Here is a 22,954-nt window from a genome sequence, read left to right as displayed (position 1 = left end):
TCTTTGCCAAAAGGAATTCTAAAGTAGTTAGAAAGGATTCAGAGACAGTGCCTCTGGAGGAAATATGGTCAGGAGAAGGGGCACTCTTTGGCTGCTTGGCCCCTTGTCTGCAGGCCTAAGATGAAGGGGGGCTTGGAATTTTGAATCTAGGACTACAGAATGATGCACTACTTCTTAAGTACCTGAATAAGTTCTATAATAAAGCAGATGTTCCATGGGTTCGTTTGGTGTGGGATTCATACTACTTTCAGAGAATTCCTCATGACACTACTCTATGTGGCTCTTTCTGGTGGAGGGACATTTGCAAATTAATGGATAAGTTTAGGGTTGTTACCTCTGTCACTGTTAGCAGAGGAGATTCTGTGCTATTTTGGTCTGATCATTGGGAGATTGAACAGTCTTGCATTCCTCTTCAAGAAAGGTTTCCAAGGCTTTTCTCTTTCTGCATGCAGAAGAACCTCTCTGTCATGGAAGTGGTACAGGCAGGAAATTTGCAGCAAATGTTTTCTTTACCATTGTTTGAACTGGCTTTTAGGGAGTTTGATCAGTCATCAAGCTTGTTAGCTGTGACCTCCTTGGACAATGGTTGTAATGATATCTGGACTTGGAGGCATGGAAAAAAGGCGGAGTACTTAGCAAAAAAGTACTATGATTTTGCCCATCAGCATGTTCCTGCCAATCCCATTCCGAGCTGGGTTTGGAAGAGTTGATGTACCATGACAATTAAAATGTTTGCCTGGCTGGTAATTATGGACAGAGTTAACACCAAGGATATGATTCAACGACGCCATTGGAAAATTGATGATGGACCTAGTTGTGCCCTATGCCCGACTGGAGTAATTGAGGATAGGAACCATCTGTTCTTCCAATGTAACTTCAGTATGAGAATCTGGAACTATCTGCAGGTTTCCTGGTTGGATAGCAACGATATGGTGCAAATTGCCTTACATGCCAGGAAGGAGTTTAATAAGCCTTTTTCTCAGAGGTGGTATTTCTTACATGGTGGAATATTTGGGAACTTCGGAATGACAGGGCTTTTAGGCATGTCAAACCAACTTTTAGGCAGTGGAGAAATGGGTTTATCCACGATATTACTCTTCTTTCACACCGTATCAAGACCAGATACAAGGAAGCTCTACTCAAATGGATTGATTTCTTGCCCCCTCGAGGGCCATCTTATATGCATCTTCTTTCTTTCCTAGTTATAGATTTTAGTGCCTCTCCTTTATTTTTAGATTTATATAGCCTTTGTTGTATAGTTTTCTACTATTTCTTTGTTCCTCCTCTTGAGGAACCTTGTATTTGTACCCTGTTTTTTCTAATAAAATGCTGTGGGGTGTAAGCCCTGCAGTCTTCCAGGTCAAAAAAGACATTGTTACTAATAAAAGAAAGATACCGGAAGCTGAAATTTTCACCATGCTTGCAAATTATACTTTTAAAGGTGGAATACCTAAGAAGGTAGGAGATCCAGGAGTACCAACTATACCATGCTCCATTAAAGGAAACTATGTTAACACTGCTTTATATGATCTTGGAGCTGGTGTTAGTGTTATGCCTCTCTCTTTATATCACAGACTTGATTTGAATAAGTTGACACCTACTAAAATATCTTTGCAAATGGCTGACAAATCAACTGCTATATCTGTCGGTATTTGTGAGGATGTGCCTGTTGTGGTTGCAATCGTTACTATTTTAACGGACTTTGTTATTCTTGATATTCCCGAGAACGATAGTATGTCCATTATTCTTGGAAGACCCTTCTTGAATACTGCAGGGGCTATCGGATGTGGGGCTCCGGCAAACCCTTAAGGTTCAAACACTGGGGTGCGCGTGAAGTCTTCCCCTTCTACTGATCTACGCTCTATCTCGCTAAGATCTTGTGGACGAACTCGATGAACTCACAACACAGAAAGACACGGGGTTTATACTGGTTCGGGCCACCGTTGTGGTGTAATTCCCTACTCCAGTGTGGTGGTGGTGGATTGCCTCTTGGGATGATGATGAACAATACAAGGGGAGAACAGCCTGCTGAGGTTGAGGTGTTCTTGCGCGTGTGATCTTGTGGCGTGTCTCTTGATCTCTGATGATCTCCCGGGATGTCCGGCCCTCTCCCCTACGATGGTGGCTAGTCCTATTTATAGAGGCCCTAGTCCTCTTCCCAAATATCGAGCGGGAAGGGAGCCAACAATGGCGGGCTAATTTGAAGGGGGGCAGCTAGTACAAGCTATCTTGACAAAAGTAGTCTTCGCCTGCACAAAGCTCTGGTGGTGACGCTGCTTTGGGCTCCACGATGACCTCTGTCTTGCAGTCCGTGGTCTTGGTCTTGTTGCACCGGAATGGAAACCTTTGCCTGATGCATCAGTACTCCGTGGCTGCGCTTGCCCCCTTTGCACCAAAGAGGAAACAAGGACGCTGCGCGCTGGCGCCCGCCTGTTGTCGATCGTCATGGCTCACGTCACGAGAGCCTCGTGAGGTTTGCCTTGCCTTGACATCTCCGCTTCTCGTGAGCCTGCCTAGCTAGGCCACTCTAGAGGAGGTCTTGCGTCGTCTGCCTCGTGAGGCTTGGCCCCTCGCGAGGGTCTGTGATGCTTTGTTGGTGAAGATGGGCCGTACGGCCTGCTGGCTCCGCCATGCCGTGGGCCGCAGGCAGGCAAGTCTGGGGACCCCCGTTCCCAGAACACTGACAGTAGCCCCCAGGCCCAAGGTGCGCTCGGGCTTGGCTTCGCGGCGAAGCCAAGGGTCAAGCTCGAAGCGTCGCGGGCCCCAAAAGCCTGCGGCCTCGGTTGACGCGTGGCGGTTGATTGGACGTGGGCGTCTCCGCTTCTCCACACTGCCTTTGAATCCGCCTGGCTATGCGGCCCCACTTCTTGCACAGTTATTCTTCCCTCTCCGTGCCTGGCTCTTCCAATCTTCCAATCTCCCTGCTTCCTCGATGCCCTGCTCCGCTCCTCAATCCGACCAGCGCTCCGCCCGCTTCACCGTCATGGCGCCGAAGCAAGCCGTCAAGGGGAAGAAACCTCTGCCCTCACCAACTGCGCCCCCATCCTTCGAGCCGGTGCTCGGCCGGCCTAGGGTGCTCAACGACGAGGCCATGGGCAAGGTGCGCCCCATGCTCGCCTCCAGCTTCAATGAGTGGGGAGAGACGCCGGCCTGGCCTGCGTCTCGCCCCAGCATGGCCCGGGCAATCACCGAGGTTCCAATCTTCATCGACGCCCTCTGGGCTGGCCTGCTTCCTCCCTTCTCCGCCCTCTTCAACGCGGTGCTTGAGCACTATCAGATCCACCTGCTCCATCTCGACCCTCAATCTGTGACCCTTCTTGCCGTCTTCTCTTTCGTGTGTGAGGCCATGGTGGGCATTTCCCCCTCCGTGGTGCTCCTCCGCCACTTCTTCTCGCTGCATCTCACCAGTGCCCGGCAGAGCTCAGGGTGTGTGGGCTTCCAGGCCGTGGCTGCGACATCAGGCATGGGGATCGACTTCGAGCTCCCTTCATCCGCGAGCGAGTTCCGCACGCGATGGGTGTTTGTTGATGTCGGTGTGCTCAACCCTCTGCTCCAAGCTCCGGTGGGGCCTGCCATTCCAAACTCTGGCTGGTGCCATCAGACGCTCATGAGCCCCTGCCTTGCCCCCGTCTGGGCCAGGCTGCGTTGGTTGAAGGACCTTGGTGTGACCGCGCCCATGGTGGTGAGGGAGTTCGTCAGGCGTCGAGTTGCTCCGCTTCAGCGCCATTCTCGCCCGATGTGGGACTTGCTCAGCAGTCAGGACAACATGAGGGTTCAGGAGGAGGGGATCCCTCTCAATGTGCGGCAAACGGTGCTCACGGTCCTATCTGGTGTCCCTCTACCGGATGAGATGCCCATGAAAAGCTGCATGTTGTACCGCTGTGAGAACAAGGTCACCTTTGCCATGAACATGCCTTCCTTTGATGAGTGGGGGCTGCGCCCAATTGGCTTGGTGGGGCCCCTGCGAGAATCTCGTCATCGTGGTCCCATTCTTCGCCGCCGGTACCGAGCTCGCCCCAGGTGACGGTGTGGGGAAGCGAGCGGCGACGGGTGCCGGCTGCTCAGATGTTGAGGAGCACATGTCGAGCGGTGATACGGGGGCGTCGTCCTCGGGAGATTGCGGCGCCCCTCCTGAGGCGCCGGTTGCTGACGAGATGCGGCATGCGGCTCTCGAGGCCGAGGCTCCAGGGGCCTCGGGAGGTCGCAGCGAGGAAGAGTCAGGTTGTTCGCCATAGCCAGGCTCCCCTAAGGCTATCCCTCTTGGTTCTTCTTCGGCTCCGCCGTGCGCTGGTCGTCACGTCCAGCGCTTTGGTCGCCTTTGCGTGGACTTCGAGGAGCTCCGCAAGAGGAAGGGATCCCCCAGCGGCAGCAACATCTTCGGGCCGTTGAAGCGACGGAAGTACATCACTGTTGACGAGTAAGTACCTTATCTTGGTGATCTTCTATGTGCCTCCTTCCTTTCCTGACGATTGTCCCCTCAGGTCCCCTTCTGCTAAGGCCGCGAAATCTCCAGAGAAGCAGCTCCCTCTCGTCCCATCGCACTCGCCAAGCTCCAGTGCTTCAGGTTCGGACGCTGCACACGGCGTGGGGTCAGCCTCGAGAGCTGGTCCATCATCAAGGCACCCCGAGCTTGTGCCTTCGCCGTCCTTTCTTCGCAGTTTTTCTCGGAGTGCAGCAGGCGTTCCAATGGCTCCTCCCTTGGTCACGGTTGGTAGATGGCTAGCCTCGATGTTGGATCCTCCTTCAAGCAGCGGGCCTTGTTCGGTTTGGGCCCCTCGCGAGGGTCAGCTAGCGCCTGGGGCCGCGCCAGCCCCCAGCCCCCAACCGGGAGATGGCGCGCCACTTGATGCTCCACCCGCAGCCCCCGAGGCGGAGGACGAGGTGAGCCGAGCGTTCGAGCGCGGGCGCAGCGTGGTTCGCCACGAGCTCTTCTAGGAGGCGATGGGCGCGATGAACCGTCTGGGTGAAGAGCTTGCTGGTGTCAACTCGCGTCTTGAGGCTGAAGGTCTTCAGTTGGTGGACGAGCGGCGCAAGCCGCGAGTGGCCATCAACCTTGGCCGTTATCATCGTGACCTCGAGAACACGAAGGCTGAGGCGTCCCTCGAGATTGCCAATGAGGCCCGCTCGCGAGCTTTGGAGGAAGCTCACGAGGCCGATCGCTGCCGCAAGGCTGTGGAGGAGCGCACGTGGGAGCTCCAGGCCTGGAGCGCGTCCCATGAGCAACAAGTCGAGGCGCGCGGGGCCGCCCTTGCGTCGATGAGGGGGATAACTATGGAGGAAGAGGAGGTCCGGCGGCGTGAGGAGACGCTGGTCCTAGAGGCCGTGGAGCGCAGCCTCGAGCTCGAACGACTGGAGACAAGGGAGCATCAAGTCGCTCAAGCTAAAGATACTGTCGGGGCCCGCGAGGCCAGAGTCGAGGAAGAGATCAATCGCCGGGTGGCCGTGGTTCGCGCTGATCTGGAGGGCAGGTACGGCTTGAGGCTGGAGCTCGCCGGACAGGAGGGTGCGGGCAGGGCCGCCGCCCTCAGTCCCAGGTTGGACGCAGGCCGAGAGGCGTGCTGAGGCCACAACCGCCGCCCTGGTTACGGCGCAGGAGGACCTGGCCTCCGCCTGCGCCGAGCTTCTTTCCCTCCAGAGATGAATTGACGACGCCGAGGCCATCACTCGACAAAATAGAGAGGAAGTGCTCCAACGCCGAACGCTGGAGCGCAAGCATGCTCCTATGCTTCAAGACCTTCGGAACAAGGCCAACACTGCCCTGGGTTATATCTGCGACGAGAACGCCCCGACCCCTCACTCAAGTGACTACACCGGCCACCTGACCTTCGCCAAGGTGGTGACGTGCCTGGAGGCTCAATCTGCCAGAGCTCGGCAGCTTGTGGAGGAGAGGGGTCGTGGCCTGCTTCAGCGCGCCTTCTCCCGTGTCTTCGGCCACCTTCTGAATGCCGACCCCAACTTCGACTTTGATGCCGCCATTGCTCCTGTGCCCATTGCCGTCTGGGGCGACTTGGCGCGTTGGGTAGAGGACCATGTTGACGCGTTGGTCAGGGCCTTCAACTCGGAGAACGATGGGGTGGTGGTCGTCGCAGATGAAGGTGACGTGGTCAACGATGGCGATGGGGGTGTCGCCGACGGCGGCGACGATTCCGACGAAGGTGATGATGATGCGAGCGACGCGTCCCTGGACGACGCAGCAAGCGATGTCTCTGGCTGATCCCAGATACTCCTGTTGTTTTATTCTACACGCAAAACTCCGACGTGGCCCTTGGAAAAGTTGTAAGAGCATTTTGAGAGGGGGAGCCCCTCGTGCAAGCAAACCGCAGTTTTTACTTTCCTATGTGATGTGGGTATGTGTCCTCGTGAGCTCATGGAGCTGGGGGTGAGTTTTCTGACGTGGATTACCTTAGTCAGCGCCAACTTAGGGCTGGGTCGTGCGGCGAAGAATTCCTGAGAATCCTGCGGAGCTTATCGCCCTGTTTGAGGGGGCCCCGCAAGGGGTGAGCACCAGGCATAGTGCTCGCGCGTGCTCTGCGCGGTCTGGCTCGCGAGGAGCTTTGCGAGGGAGAGGCGACAGACGTTAGTCCCAAACCAAACAAGATCCAGAAGGCGAAAAACGGCTCGAACGAGAAAAGGCACCCCCGTGCGCAACGATAAAAATTCAGCTTCAACTTAAGTCCAGAATCAGACAGCAAAACCACAGAAAGAGAGATCCAAAGCAAAAGGCCGCGTGCGACACCTAGTCTAGTCTTCGGGTCTTCAAGTCTTCTCACCAGCGCGGAGCTAAGTGCTGTCCACTTGGCGTGGGAGGGAGCCCCAGGGCCTGAGGCCGGCGCTCCTGAGGCTCCGGGGCGTGTATAGCCCCAACTCATTATTACGTGAGAGTGTCACGGACAGCGAGCTTCACAGGCACCGGGCCTTCTTCACAGGTACCGGCCTTGCTTCATATCGCCAGACGAGGGCCCCGCCTTGCGCCACTCTTGACCTCCTTTGAGCCGTCCGGAGACCAGGATGACACAAAGGAGGGAAAGAGGATGCCAGCGGTTCCCTCGGCGACCACGGGTCCTCTGCCGGAGGAAGGGTCGTTGAAGCCACCCCGGCAGAGGGCCTACCTGCGGGTGTCCCCTGGTTTCACGTGCCTTGGGGAGGGGCCTTGCTCCTGGCTCCCTCTCGGCGGCCCCCAGTGTGTCTCCCTTGTTGACACGGGTGCCGCCGTGCCGGGGTCGTCGATCGGTGCTGCAACATGATTCATTTGTAGCCCATGGTTAGCATAAGCCTGTTCTTGAGAGGTTAGCGGTAACCTGTAGTTGCCGTCGCCAGCGCGATCGCTATGGTTTTCCGCTGGCTCTTGGAAGGCTTCGACTCCTAGCGCCCCTTCTCCCCAATCTTCTCCAACGAATGAGCCTATGTCGTCCTCTAGTGCGTACCCTTGGTCCATCATGCGGGGCACGTAGGCTTGCGGGGCCGTCATCCCGAACACCTCGCCGTGGTGCCCCACACTCCATGTTGCTCCGCCCATGATGGCGTCCTGGGGATGATACTATGGCATTCGGTCGGGACCATGGGGGGTGACGCCTACACTCGTGCTTGTCGAGGGCGGCATGGGGGGGTTGGATCCCCCTACGCCGCCAGCCGTGCCGATGTTGGCGAAGCCCCCGGGCGTAGTCGACGACACGCAGATGTGGTGAGGCTCGCCGCGCGACCTTGCATTAGCCTGGGGGGAGTCGATAGCTGAAGGGTGGCGCTTCCGACACCATTGCATCCAGTAGCTCAGCAGCACGCTCAAGCAGCGTGTCCCGGCCGCTCTCCATCAGCCTGCATCGCAGCAGCTCCCTTGCCACTGTGAGTGCCGCCCGCATGTTCGCTTGCTCCCGCCATGAGTGCGGCGCCGTTGCTGCGGCGTGACTCGCTGCTCTCGCCGTGGCTCGTGCTTGCCGCGGGGTGAGGGTGGATGATGTCTGGCCGCGCTGTCCATGCCCGGTGGAGCTTGGTGGCGCCCGCGCCGCCTGGGGTGCGGGGTCGAGATCTTCATGGGCAGGTGGCGCCGTCCGGGCCGGCCAGGCTGCCCAGCGGTCGGATCCGGTCCTTTGGTTGCCAGACATCATAGCCGGTGAACGTCGGAGAGCTAATTGGCGGAGAAGAGGCTCCGGCGCCCCCCTACCTGGCGCGCCAAATGTCGGATGTGGGGCTCCGACAAACCCTTAAGGTTCAAACACTAGGGTGCGCGCGAAGTCTTCCTCTCCTACCGATCTACGCTCTAGCTCGCTAAGATCTTGCGGACGAACTCGACGAACTCACAACACATAAAGACACGGGGTTTATACTGGTTCGGGCCACCATTGTGGTGAAATTCCCTACTCTAGTGTGGTGGTGGTGGATTGCCTCTTGGGCTGATGATGAACAATACAAGGGGAGAACAGCCTCCTGAGGTTGAGGTGTTCTTGCGCGTGTGAGCTTGTGGTGTGTCTCTTGATCTCTGATGATCTCCCGGGATCTCCGGCCCTCTCCCCTACTATGGTGGCTAGTCCTATTTATAGAGGCCCTGGTCCTCTTCCCAAATATCGAGCGGGAAGGGAGCCAATAATGGCGGGCTAATTTGAAGAGGGACAGCTAGTACAAGCTATCCTCACAAAAGTAGTCTTCGCCTGCACAAAGCTCTGGTGGTGACGCTGCTTTGGGATCCACGATGACCTCCGTCTTGCAGTCTGTGGTCTTGGTCTTGTTGCACCAGAATGGCAACCTTTGCCTGATGCATCGGTACTCCGTGGCTGCGCTTGCCCCTTTGCACCAAAGAGGAAACAAGGACGCTGCGCGCGCTGGCGCCCGCCTAGTGTCGATCGTCATGGCTCACGTCACGAGAGCCTCGTGAGGTTCGCCTTGCCTTGATATCTCCGCTCCTCGTGAGCCTGCCTAGCTAGGCCACTCCAGGGGAGGTCTTGCCTCCTCCGCCTTGCGAGGCTTGGCCCCTCGCGAGGGTCTTGGATGCTTTGTTGGTGAAGATGGGCCGTACGGCCTGCTGGCTCCGCCACGCCACGGGCCGCAGGCAGGCAAGTCTGGGGACCCCCGTTCCTAGAACGCCGATAGGGGCTGTTATTGATTGCACCAAAAGCAATGTCACTTTTCATGTTAATGGTAATGAGCATACGGTACACTTTCCAAGGAAACAACCTCAAGTCCACAGTAACAATTCTATTGGAAAATTTTCAACAATCACTATTGGAGATTTTGAATTTCCTCTTCCTACTGTCAAGAATAAATATGATATTCTTATTGTTGGGGACATGCATATCCCCGTTGAGGTAACCTAGTGTTATTCAAAAATTCTCCAGTTTCATGTTATTCGAAATGAGTTTGTTAACAAGACCTGATCAACCTTGTTAGTGGATTCCTTTTGATGAGCATGAAATGGATGAATTTAGAAAGCGCAACTTTCTGTACCCTCTTTTTACTTTCTGTTATTTATATTAAATAAAGCAAAATTAGTATTTTCTGTCTATTTTTCTGAATTATCCATGCAATAAAAATACCCCGAAAATAAAAGTTCTCCAAATGCCCTGAAAATTAAATATGATTTTTTCTAGAATATTTTAGAATATCTGGCACTGAAAACACAGCCGGGGGAGCAGACACGTGCCCACGAGGGTGGAGGGCGCGCCCTACCCCCTGGGCGCGCCCCCTGCCTCGTGGGCCCATGGTGGCTCCCCTCCACTTATTCCAGCTACCACACACTCCTTCTTCCTCCCACAAAAATCACCAACCAGCTCAAACCCGAGTTCATGCTCATCTTGCTGCCATTTTTGATCTCCTAGCTCAAAGCTCCATTCACAAAACTGCTTTGGGGGATTGTTCTTTGGTATGTGACTCCTCCAATGGTCCAATTAGTTTCTGTTCTAGTGCTTTATTCATTGCAAATTTTTGCTGCTTAGGTGACCCTGTTCTTGAGCTTGCATGTCAAATTTATGTGGTCAAAAGTAGTTTTGATGCATGATATTGCCTCTAGGCACTTGTAGGAGTTTGGTTCACTTTTATTTTAAGTTACTAAAAATTTCAAAAAAAAATCAGAGGAAGAAATATGTTTAGGAAAATGTACCAAGGTGGTTCTTCAAGGAAGCAAGGACCCAAGCCCGCAATACGTGATGCGGACGAGGAACCACCAAGAGACGCTCAAGTGCGGCCTTGTGAATGGCCGTCCGAGGACTTCATGATCCAAGCAGGAATTAAAGAGGAATTTGATGCATATGTGTGTAATGCTGATCTAGAGAGCTTGGAGGCAGATAAGTTCCGTCAATACCTCTATTTAACTGATTCATTTGTGAGAAGGTTTAAATTCTCATCATCACGCAATTCTCAAACTGTCCTGTTTGATCTTTATGATAAATCTTATACCATGGACTTAGAAGATTTTAACACTGCTTGTAAACTCCCACAGTGGGGTAATGTTAGTGAACCTCGCAAATATGAATTTAGAGATTTTCTTGCTAGTATTACAGTGGGGGAATCTAGAGATGTAACACAAGCCACCATAGGGAGCATTCATTTTCCTGCTATACATTATTTTGCTCTCTTCATAAGTAGATGCATAAATGGTAAAGATGAAGCATGTCACATGTGTGTACCTGACCTTAGCGTTCTCAGGAGCGCTATTTTAGGAGATAAGCAATACAACTTGGGGGCTATTGTTGCACGTAGGTTGCATAATAATCGTATTCATGGAGATTTCTTTGGTGGAATTTATGCAACTCGTATAGCTAACTTTCTTGAGATACCCATACGTGAAGATGATATTGAGTTGCCTCCTTCTTATCTAGATTATGATGCTATGGTTCGTCATCAGTTTGTTGAGAGGAACGATTAGTTCCTCCAGTACCGACTAATCTTTGACAGATGACGCACCTATCACGTCGCTCTCCCTAGTCCTACTTTCTTTGACTTTTAGGCAAAGGGTAGATATGTTATAACTAGGGAGGAGGCGACCGAGTACGAGAGGAGGGCGGAGACAGCTCGCCTCCAAGCTACAGCTCATCAGGCAATTGCCGCTGCATCTCAGTACGACCCCAGCTACAACTTTGGATATCCGTCAGGCCAGCCGTGGCCATAGGCCAACTTAGGCCAAAAGCCTAAGCTTGGGGGAGTACGTATCTCTCACCAACATTATATTCATGTTCACACACTCATGCTAGTTGTCGGTGCTCATACTCTTTCATTGTAATATTCATGCTAGTTTATTTCCCTTTTTATGCTTTCTTCTTGTGTGTCTAATAAACCTTAAGAAAAAACAAAAAATTAGTTGTAGCCTTTAGTTAGTTTACTTTCCATGCCTGTAGTAGTAGTAATTAAAAAGAAAACCCAAAAAGATTTCTCGTTCTTCTTTTGCTTGTTGGGAGCTTTTCCGTGTAAATAGTTTTATTTCTTTTGTTGTTCTTTGGGGGTCGAGAGGAGAAGACCATGATTAAAATGTTGAGTGGCTCTTAAATACATTATTGTTGATCTAACAAAGAGACCATATTACCTTGTCTTCTCTCTTGAATTGAATGCTTGCAGATTCCAGCTTAGTCCAATGCACGTGCACTATTATTATTATCCACGTTATTCGGCCGTGCAAGTGAAAGGCAATAGTGATCATTATATGATGAACTTATTGTAACGCCCTCGATGCGGCTATATCTCCCACGTGTCGAAGCACGACTTAGAGGCATAACCGCATTGAAAGCAATGTCGCAAGTGAGGTAATCTTCACACGACCCATGTAATACATAAGGGAAAGAGATACATAGATGGCTTACAATCGCCACTTCACACAATACATGAATAAAGCATTACATCATCCAGATACAATCAAGGTCTGACTACGGAACCAAAATAAAAGAAGACTACCCCAAATGCTACACAGATCCCCGATCATCCCGACTGGGCTCCACTACTGATCAACTAGAACGAACCAACATAAAGGGCAAGATCTTCAACGAGCTCCTCCTTGATCTTGGTAGCGTTGCCTGCACGGTTCAACGGCACTTGCAAGCTGGTTTTGGAAGTATCTGTGAGTCACGGGGACTCAACAATCTCACACCCTCGCGATCAGGACTATTTAAGCTTATAGGAAGGTTAAAAGGTATGGTGTGTCGCTGCAGCAAGCGACTGGCATATTTGGTGGCTAACATATGCAAGTGAGAGTGAGAAGAGAAGGCAAAGCACGGTCGAGAAACTATGATCTAGAAGTGATCCCAGAACAACCTACGTCAAGCATAACTCCAACACCGTGTTCACTTCCCGGACTCCGCCGAGAAGAGACCATCACGGTTACACACGCGGTATTTTAATTAAGATCAACTTCAGGTTTTCTACAACCGGACATTAACAAATTCCCATCTGCCCATAACCGCGGGCACGGCTTTCGAAAGTTCAAATCCCTGCATGGTGTCCCAACTTATCCCATCACAAGCTCTCACGGTCAACGAAGGATATTCCTTCTCCCAAGACAATCCGATCAGACTCGGCATCCTGGTTACAAGACATCCTCGACAATGGTAAAACAAGTCCAGCAACACCGCCCGAATGTGCCGACAAATCCCGATAGGAGTTGCACATATCTCGTTCTCAGGGCACACTCAGATGAGCGCTCCATACTACTAAAACCAAACCTCGAGTTTCCCCGAGGGGGTGCTGCACAGGGCTCTAGTTTGGACCAACACTCAGAGGAGCACTGGCCCGGGGGGTTAAAATAATGATGACCCTTGAGTCTGCAGAACCCAAGGGAAAGAAAAGGCTAGGTGGCGAATGGTAAAATCAATGTTGGGCATTGCTGGAGGAGTTTTATTCAAGGCGAACTGTCAAGGGGTTCCCATTATAACCCAACCGTGTAAGGAACGCAAAATCCGAGAACATAACACTGATATGACGGAAACTAGGGCGGCAAGAGTGGAACAAAACACTAGGCATAAGGCCGAGCCTTCCACCCTTTACCAATTATATAGATGCATTAATTAAATAAGAGATATTGTGATATCCCAACAAAATATCCATGTTCCAAACATGGAACAAGCTCCAATCATCACCTGCAACTAACAACGCTATAAGAGGGGCTGAGCAAAGAGGTAACATAGCCAAACAACGGTTTGCTAGGACAAGGTGGGTTAGAGGCTTGGCTTAACAATATGGGAGGCATGATAAGCAAGTGGTAGGTATCGTAGCATAGGCATAGCAAAAGAGCGAGCAACTAGCAAGCAAAGATAGAAGTGATTTCGAGGGTATGATCATCTTGCCTGCAAAGTTCTCAGAGTTGACTTGATCCTCGTAAGCGAACTCAACGGGCTCCTCGTTCGCAAACTCGTCTCCCGGCTCTACCCAAGCAAGACAACAAGCAAAAGGAACAAAATCAACCACGTGCGATGCTCAAGCAACATGATGCAAACATGGTATGATATGCGGGATGCGATATGGGATGCATATGCATGATTTGACAAGGAATGATTGAACCTGGCCTCAACTTGGAAATCCAAGAGTGCCAATGGAAAGGTGAGGTGATTTCGGTTGAAATCGATATAAAGATCACCAGAATCGGATGCACAGTTTGGAAATGGCAAGCAAAACAAATATGGCACCGGTCTGCGATAATCAGCAAGTGACCAACTAAATGCATCAAGATAAATATGCTACAACACTCAAACATAACAACAAAATACATGGCAGGGATCCACTCATGAAGCTTGACAAAAGATGAACATTGAGCTACGGCTAATTCATCCACTAACAGGTTCAAACAAGTATGGCAAAAGAGCAAATGATAACAAGTTTCAGACTTAGTGAAATCAACACGAGTCTGGAATTTATCATCAGGAAGCACACTTTAGAGCATGAAAACTACATGCTACAGGAACTTAACATGAGCATGAAAACTACATGCTACAGGAACTTCACATGGCAAAGCAAGCCATGGCATGAAGCTACTCAAAGCACTTAACAAAAGTCCCTTAGTGACCTTGAGCCAAAAAGGGATCAGAAAATACAATTGCAAGCATGTGAACATAGCAAAAACATAAACAGATTCAGACTTAGTGAAAAACTGGAGCATGCAAAACAGTTAACGATTAGGCATGTTTACGAGCTCGATGCACTCACTACAGAGCATCGCCGGAAACAAAGATGGTGGTGGTCGGAGCTACACCAGCTCGCCGGAGAGGAGGGCTCGCCGGCCGGAGCTCAAGCCAGAGCTCGCCGGCGAGGTGGACGGAGTGGAGGCGCGGTGGAGGAGGAGGCCCGCGGCGGCGGCGGGGCCATGCCGGCGAAGGGCGGCGCCGGCAGGAAGGAGGCGAGGCGCGGTGGCGAGGGGTCGCGGCGGCGCATGGCGGCGGCCTTGGGTGGCGCGCGGGGCGCAGCGTCGTCGGGAGCTAGGCGGCGCGGCGGACCTGGCGACTCGGGCGGCCGACCGGGCCGGGAGGGCCGAGCGCGGGCCGCGACGGGCCAGCTGGCAGGGAGGAGAGAGAGAGGGAGCGGCGCGGGTGAGGTGGCGGGTTGTGGTTGGCTCCGGCGGCGGCGATGCTGAGGTGGCGGCCGGCGATTGGCCGGGGTGAGGTGGCCGGCGGACATGTCCGGCGGTGGAGTGGACATGTCCGGCGCGCGGAGGAGGAAAATCTAGGTTTAGACCCGGATTTCGGGGGAGATGCACATACATATAGGTAGAGGGACCAAGGAAGCTCCAAATGAGGTGCGGTTTTTGGCCACGCGATCATGATCGAACGACCGAGATGAAGGAGGGGATTTAGGTGGGTTTTGGGCCACTTTGGATGGGTGTTGTGCTGCAACACACACGAGGCCTTTTCTGTCCCTCGGTTAACCGTTGGAGTATCAAACGAAGTCCAAATGGCACAAAACTTGACAGGCGGTCTACCGGTAGTAAACCAAGGCCGCATGACAAGTCTCGGTCCAATCCGAGAACGTTTAACACCCACACACGAAAAGAGGCAGAAAGGGACACCAGAGGACATAGGAGCGCCGGATTGCAAAACGGACAAAGGGGGAAAAGCTCGGATGCATGACATGAACATGTATGCAAATGAAATGCACATGATGACATGATATGACATGCATGACACGCAAGCAATGACAAGGCAACAACAACGAATAACTAAAGGACACCTGGCACATCAGTCTCGGGGCGTTACAACACTCCACCACTACGAGAGGATCTCGTCCCGAGATCTAGAATGGTACCGGAGGGGAAAACGGAAAAGAAAGGAGAAGAGGTAAAACTAAGTTGCTTCTTTTAACAAACGAGTGAAACCAATGAACCTTGAGAGGTTAAACAATTGAAAGACAGAATACAACAAAGATGAACAAAGTTGAAAAACCTCCGTTAGAAAAGAGGAACAAGGAACATTACGAGAACCTTGTAGGTTGAAAGATTAAAGAAAAGGATTGCAATGGACAAGAAGTACATGCAAACACTCCGATAAAAAAAAGATGTACAAGGATCGATAAAGATCAATTATGACGCCACTCCGGTTAAAACAAGATAGAGAAGGAATAAGAATGATATAATTTGGGAAGCACTCTGACTGAAAATGGAAGGAATTGAATATGAACTTTACAAAACAAGATGATGGGTCGAAGAGAGCAGCATCGCAATGCCTCCGGAAGAAATGAAAAGAAATGAATTTACTGAATGGAGGAAAGCAAGATCTTAAAAGAGCATGTTTACAACAAATGGTAGAACGGAGTTGTTGAAAAAAAAGTCCCTTAGTGACCTTGACAAAAAGGGATCAGAAAATACAATTGCAAGCAATGTGAACAAGCAAAAACATAAACAGATTCAGACTAGTGAAAAACTGGAGCATGCAAAACAGTTAACGAGTAGCATGTTTACGAGCTCGGATGCAACTCACTACAGAGCATGGCATGACAAAACTAAGCATACACTCATCAAGAAGACATGGAATAGGAGCTATACATGGCAAGAACAATGTCATAGCATGCACGGATCAATAGCAACATCCTCGGCAAAATCGCTAAACATGTCAACAATCTGCCAGGATCATTTTGTAGCAAAAGTAGAGCTCGATTGACTCAAGCTAGGGTGCTCCATAAATGCAAACAAAGACATGGATGGATAGAGCACCACAATGTTAACAAAACATCCTTACTGATCATCCTCAAACGAGGCACAGATCACTAGGAAACAACAAGAACATATGGCATAACAACAAAATCAAGACAAGGACTTGGTGAAATTCTAAGTCCCTGAAATCAGCATTACCGATTACGCTACTTTGCAAGCTTGTGCTAGTCACCACAAATATCACTAAAATACATGGCATACACCCCTGTAAAGATGGCATGGCATATAACAAAACAAATGTAGAACTCAGGATCATAGCATGCACACATTAATCATGGCACAAATGACAAAATGCCATTTGCCGAAACAGATCTGACAAATTCATCATATAGCCCTCTTCCAACAACATTTCGGGCATCAAGATGAGCTCAAATTAAAATGATGCAATGAGATGAAATGATGTACTCGTCGAGGCGAACATTTTGATATGCTACACGCAGGAATCGGAGCTACGGATGCAGAGTTATGATGCGTTGAAAAATGCAAAATATTAGGGTTAGTAGGAAAAGTCAACCGAGTGGAATCTCTAGATCTAGATCTGGATCGCACGCGGACCGAGGTGCTCGCCGGAGAAATCGCCGGAAACAAAGATGGTGGTGGTCGGAGCTGCACCAGCTCGCCGGAGAGGAGGGCTCGCCGGCCGGAGCTCACGCCAGAGCTCGCCGGCGAGGTGGCCGGAGTGGAGGCGCGGTGGAGGAGGAGGCCCGCGCCGCGGGGCGCCTGGCGGCGGCGGCGGGGCCATGCCGGCGAAGGGCGGCGCCGGCAGGAAGGAGGCGAGGCGCGGTGGCGAGGGGTCGCGGCGGCGCATGGCAGCGGCGGCCTTGGGTGGCGCGCGGGGCACAGCGTCGTCGGGAGCTAGGCGGCGCGGCGGACCTGGCGACTCGGGCGGCCGACCGGGCCGGGAGGGCCGAGCGGGCCGCGACGGGCCAGCTGGCAGGGAGGAGAGAGAGGGAGCGCGCGGGTGAGGTGGCGGGTTGTGGTTGGCTCCGGCGGCGGCGATGCCTGAGGTGGCGGCCGCGATTGGCCGGGGTGAGGTGGCCGGCGGACATGTCCGGCGGCAGGAGTGGACATGTCCGGCGCGCGGAGGAGGAAGATCTAGGTTTAGACCCGGATTTCGGGGGAGATGCACATCATATATAGGTAGAGGGAGCTAGGAGAGCTCCAAATGAGGTGCGGTTTTCGGCCACGCGATCATGATCGAACGACCGAGATGAAGGAGGGGATTAGGTGGGTTTTGGGCCACTTTGGAGGGTGTTGGGCTGCAACACACACGAGGCCTTTCTGTCCCTCGGTTAACCGTTGGAGTATCAAACGAAGTCCAAATGGCACGAAACTTGACAAGGCGGTCTACCGGTAGTAAACCAAGGCCGCATGACAAGTCTCGGTCCAATCCGAGAACGTTTAACACCCACACACGAAAAGAGGCAGAAAGGGACACCAGAGGACATAGGAGCGCCGGATTGCAAAACGGACAAAGGGGGAAAAGCTCGGATGCATGACATGAACATGTATGCAAATGAAATGCACATGATGACATGATATGACATGCATGACACGCAAGCAATGACAAGGCAACAACAACGAATAACTAAAGGACAGACACCTGGCACATCGGTCTCGGGGCGTTACAACACTCCACCACTACGAGAGGATCTCGTCCCGAGATCTAGAATGGTACCGGAGGGGAAAACGGAAAAGAAAGGAGAAGAGGTAAAACTAAGTTGCTTCTTTTAACAAACGAGTGAAACCAATGAACCTTGAGAGGTTAAACAATTGAAAGACAGAATACAACAAAGATGAACAAAGTTGAAAAACCTCCGTTAGAAAAGAGGAACAAGGAACATTACGAGAACCTTGTAGGTTGAAAGATTAAAGAAAAGGATTGCAATGGACAAGAAGTACATGCAAACACTCCGATAAAAACAAGATGTACAAGGATCGATAAAGATCAATTATGACGCCACTCCGGTTAAAACAAGATAGAGAAGGAATAAGAATGATATAATTTGGGCAGCACTCTGACTGAAAATGGAAGGAATTGAATATGAACTTGACAAAACAAGATGATGGGTCGAAGAGAGCAGCATCGCAATGCCTCCGGAAGAAATGAAAGAAATGAATTTACTGAATGGAGGAAAGCAAGATCTTAAAAGAGCATGTTTACAACAAATGGTAGAACGGAGTTGTTGAAAAAAAAAGTCCCTTAGTGACCTTGAGACAAAAAGGGATCAGAAAATACAATTGCAAGCATGTGAACATAGCAAAAACATAAACAGATTCAGACTTAGTGAAAAACTGGAGCATGCAAAACAGTTAACGAGTAGGCATGTTTACGAGCTCGATGCACTCACTACAGAGCATGGCATGACAAACTAAGCATACACTCATCAAGAAGACATGGAATAGGAGCTATACATGGCAAGAACAATGTCATAGCATGCACGGATCAATAGCAACATCCTCGGCAAAATCGCTAAACATGTCAACAATCTGCCAGGATCATTTTGTAGCAAAAGTAGAGCTCGATTGACTCAAGCTAGGGTGCTCCATAAATGCAAACAAAGACATGGATGGATAGAGCACCACAATGTTAACAAAACATCCTTATTGATCATCCTCAAACGAGGCACAGATCACTAGGAAACAACAAGAACATATGGCATAACAACAAAATCAGGACAAGGACTTGGTGAAATTCTAAGTCCCTGAAATCAGCATTACCGATTACGCTACTTTGCAAGCTTGTGCTAGTCACCACAAATATCACTAAAATACATGGCATACACCCCTGTAAAGATGGCATGGCATATAACAAAACAAATGTAGAACTCAGGATCATAGCATGCACACATTAATCATGGCACAAATGACAAAATGCCATTTGCCGAAACAGATCTGACAAATTCATCATATAGCCCTCTTCCAACAACATTTCGGGCATCAAGATGAGCTCAAATTAAAATGATGCAATGAGATGAAATGATGTACTCGTCGAGGCGAACATTTTGATATGCTACACGCAGGAATCGGAGCTACGGATGCAGAGTTATGATGCGTTGAAAAATGCAAAATATTAGGGTTAGTAGGGGAAAAGTCAACCGAGTGGAATCTCTAGATCTAGATCTGGATCGCACGCGGACCGAGGTGCTCACCGGAGAAATCGCCGGAAACAAAGATGGTGGTGGTCGGAGCTGCACCAGCTCGCCGGAGAGGAGGGCTCGCCGGCCGGAGCTCACGCCAGAGCTCGCCGGCGAGGTGGCCGGAGTGGAGGCGCGGTGGAGGAGGAGGCCCGCGCCGGCGGGGCGCCTGGCGGCGGCGGCGGGGCCATGCCGGCGAAGGGCGGCGCCGGCAGGAAGGAGGCGAGGCGCGGTGGCGAGGGGTCGCGGCGGCGCATGGCGGCGGCGGCCTTGGGTGGCGCGCGGGGCGCAGCGTCGTCGGGAGCTAGGCGGCGCGGCGGACCTGGCGACTCGGGCGGCCGACCGGGCGGGAGGGCCGAGCGCGAGCTGCGACGGGCCAGCTGGCAGAAGGAGAGAGAGGGAGCGGCGCGAGTGAGGTGGCGGGTTGTGGTTGCCTCCGGCGGCGACGATGCTGAGGTGGCGGCCGGAGATTGGCCGGGATGAGGTGGCCGGCGGACATGTCGCGGCGGAGTGGACATGTCCGGCGCGCGGAGGAGGAAAATCTAGGTTTAGACCCGGATTTCGGGGGAGATGCACATACATATAGGTAGAGGGACCAAGGAAGCTCCAAATGAGGTGCGGTTTTTGGCCACGCGATCATGATCGAACGACCGAGATGATGGAGGAGGTTAGGTGGGTTTTGGGCCACTTTGGATGGGTGTTGGGCTGCAACACACACGAGGCCTTTTCTGTCCCTCGGTTAACCGTTGGAGTATCAAACGAAGTCCAAATGGCACAAAACTTGACAGGCGGTCTACCGGTAGTAAACCAAGGCCGCATGACAAGTCTCGGTCCAATCCGAGAACGTTTAACACCCACACACGAAAAGAGGTAGAAAGGGACACCAGAGGACATAGGAGCGCCGGATTGCAAAACGGACAAAGGGGGAAAAGCTCGGATGCATGACATGAACATGTATGCAAATGAAATGCACATGATGACATGATATGACATGCATGACACGCAAGCAATGACAAGGCAACAACAACGAATAACTAAAGGACAGACACCTGGCACATCGGTCTCGGGGCGTTACAACACTCCACCACTACGAGAGGATCTCGTCCCGAGATCTAGAATGGTACCGGAGGGGAAAACGGAAAAGAAAGGAGAAGAGGTAAAACTAAGTTGCTTCTTTTAACAAACGAGTGAAACCAATGAACCTTGAGAGGTTAAACAATTGAAAGACAGAATACAACAAAGATGAACAAAGTTGAAAAACCTCCGTTAGAAAAGAGGAACAAGGAACATTACGAGAACCTTGTAGGTTGAAAGATTAAAGAAAAGGATTGCAATGGACAAGAAGTACATGCAAACACTCCGATAAAAACAAGATGTACAAGGATCGATAAAGATCAATTATGACGCCACTCCGGTTAAAACAAGATAGAGAAGGAATAAGAATGATATAATTTGGGCAGCACTCTGACTGAAAGTGGAAGGAATTGAATATGAACTTGACAAAACAAGATGATGGGTCGAAGAGAGCAGCATCGCATTGCCTCCGGAAGAAATGAAAGAAATGAATTTACTGAATGGAGGAAAGCAAGATCTTAAAAGAGCATGTTTACAACAAATGGTAGAACGGAGTTGTTGAAAAAAAAAGTCCCTTAGTGACCTTGAGACAAAAAGGGATCAGAAAATACAATTGCAAGCATGTGAACATAGCAAAAACATAAACAGATTCAGACTTAGTGAAAAACTGGAGCATGCAAAACAGTTAACGAGTAGGCATGTTTACGAGCTCGATGCACTCACTACAGAGCATGGCATGACAAACTAAGCATACACTCATCAAGAAGACATGGAATAGGAGCTATACATGGCAAGAACAATGTCATAGCATGCACGGATCAATAGCAACATCCTCGGCAAAATCGCTAAACATGTCAACAATCTGCCAGGATCATTTTGTAGCAAAAGTAGAGCTCGATTGACTCAAGCTAGGGTGCTCCATAAATGCAAACAAAGACATGGATGGATAGAGCACCACAATGTTAACAAAACATCCTTACTGATCATCCTCAAACGAGGCACAGATCACTAGGAAACAACAAGAACATATGGCATAACAACAAAATCAAGACAAGGACTTGGTGAAATTCTAAGTCCCTGAAATCAGCATTACCGATTACGGCTACTTTGCAAGCTTTGCTAGTCACACAAAATCACTAAAATACATGCATACACCCTGTAAAAGATGGAATGGCATATACAAACAAATGTAGAACTCAGATCATAGCATGCCACATTAATCATGGCAACAAATGACAAATGCATTTGCCGACCAGATCTGACAAATTCATCATATAGCCCTCTCCCAACAACATTTCGGGCATCAAGATGAGCTCAAATAAAATGATGCAATGAGATGACTGAGGCGTCCATTTGGATATGCTACACGCAGGAATCGAGCTACGGATGCAGAGTTATGATGGCGTTGAAAAATGCAAAATATTAGGGTTAGTAGGGAAAAAGTAACCACCGAGTGAACTCCTAGATCTAGATCTGGATCGCACGCGGGACCGAGGTGCTACCGGAGAAATCGCCCGGAACAAAGATGGTGGTGGTCGAGCTGCACCAGCTCGCCGGAGAGGAGGGCTCGCCGGCCGAGCTCACCAGAGCTCGCCGGCGAGGTGGCCGGAGTGGAGGCGCGGTGGAGGAGGAGGCCCGCGCCGGCGGGGCGCCTGGCGGCGGCGGCGGGGCCATGCCGGCGAAGGGCGGCGCCGGCAGGAAGGAGGCGAGGCGCGGTGGCGAGGGGTCGCGGCGGCGCATGGCGGGCGGCCTTGGGTGGCGCGCGGGGCGCAGCGTCGTCGGGAGCTAGGCGGCGCGGCGGACCTGGCGACTCGGGCGGCCGACCGGGCCGGGAGGGCCGACGCGGGCCGCGACGGGCCAGCTGGCAGGGAGGAGAGAGAGAGGGAGCGGCGCGGGTGAGGTGGCGGGTTGTGGTTGGCTCCGGCGGCGACGATGCTGAGGTGGCGGCCGGCGATTGGCTGGATGAGGTGGCCGGCGGACATGTCTGGCGGCGGAGTGGACATGTCCGATGCGCGGAGGAGGAAAATCTAGGTTTAGACCTGGATTTCGGGGGAGATGCACATACATATAGGTAGAGGGACCAAGGAAGCTCCAAATGAGGTGCGGTTTTTGGCCACGCGATCATGATCGAACGACCGAGATGAAGGAGGGGATTTAGGTGGGTTTTGGGCCACTTTGGATGGGTTTTGGGCTGCGACACACACGAGGCCTTTTCTGTCCCTCGGTTAACCGTTGGAGTATCAAACGAAGTCCAAATGGCACAAAACTTGACAGGCGGTCTACCGGTAGTAAACCAAGGCCGCATGACAAGTCTCGGTCCAATCCGAGAATGTTTAACACCCACACACGAAAAGAGGTAGAAAGGGACACCAGAGGACATAGGAGCGCCGGATTGCAAAACGGACAAAGGGGGAAAAGCTCGGATGCATGACATGAACATGTATGCAAATGAAATGCACATGATGACATGATATGACATGCATGACACGCAAGCAATGACAAGGCAACAACAACGAATAACTAAAGGACACCTGGCACATCGGTCTCGGGGCGTTACAACACTCCACCACTACGAGAGGATCTCGTCCCGAGATCTAGAATGGCACCGGAGGGGAAAACGGAAAAGAAAGGAGAA

The sequence above is a fragment of the Triticum urartu genome, chromosome 6 (assembly GCF_003073215.2).
Source record: "Triticum urartu cultivar G1812 chromosome 6, Tu2.1, whole genome shotgun sequence".
Classification (NCBI taxonomy): domain Eukaryota; kingdom Viridiplantae; phylum Streptophyta; class Magnoliopsida; order Poales; family Poaceae; genus Triticum; species Triticum urartu.
This window is presented reverse-complemented; position numbering follows the sequence as displayed.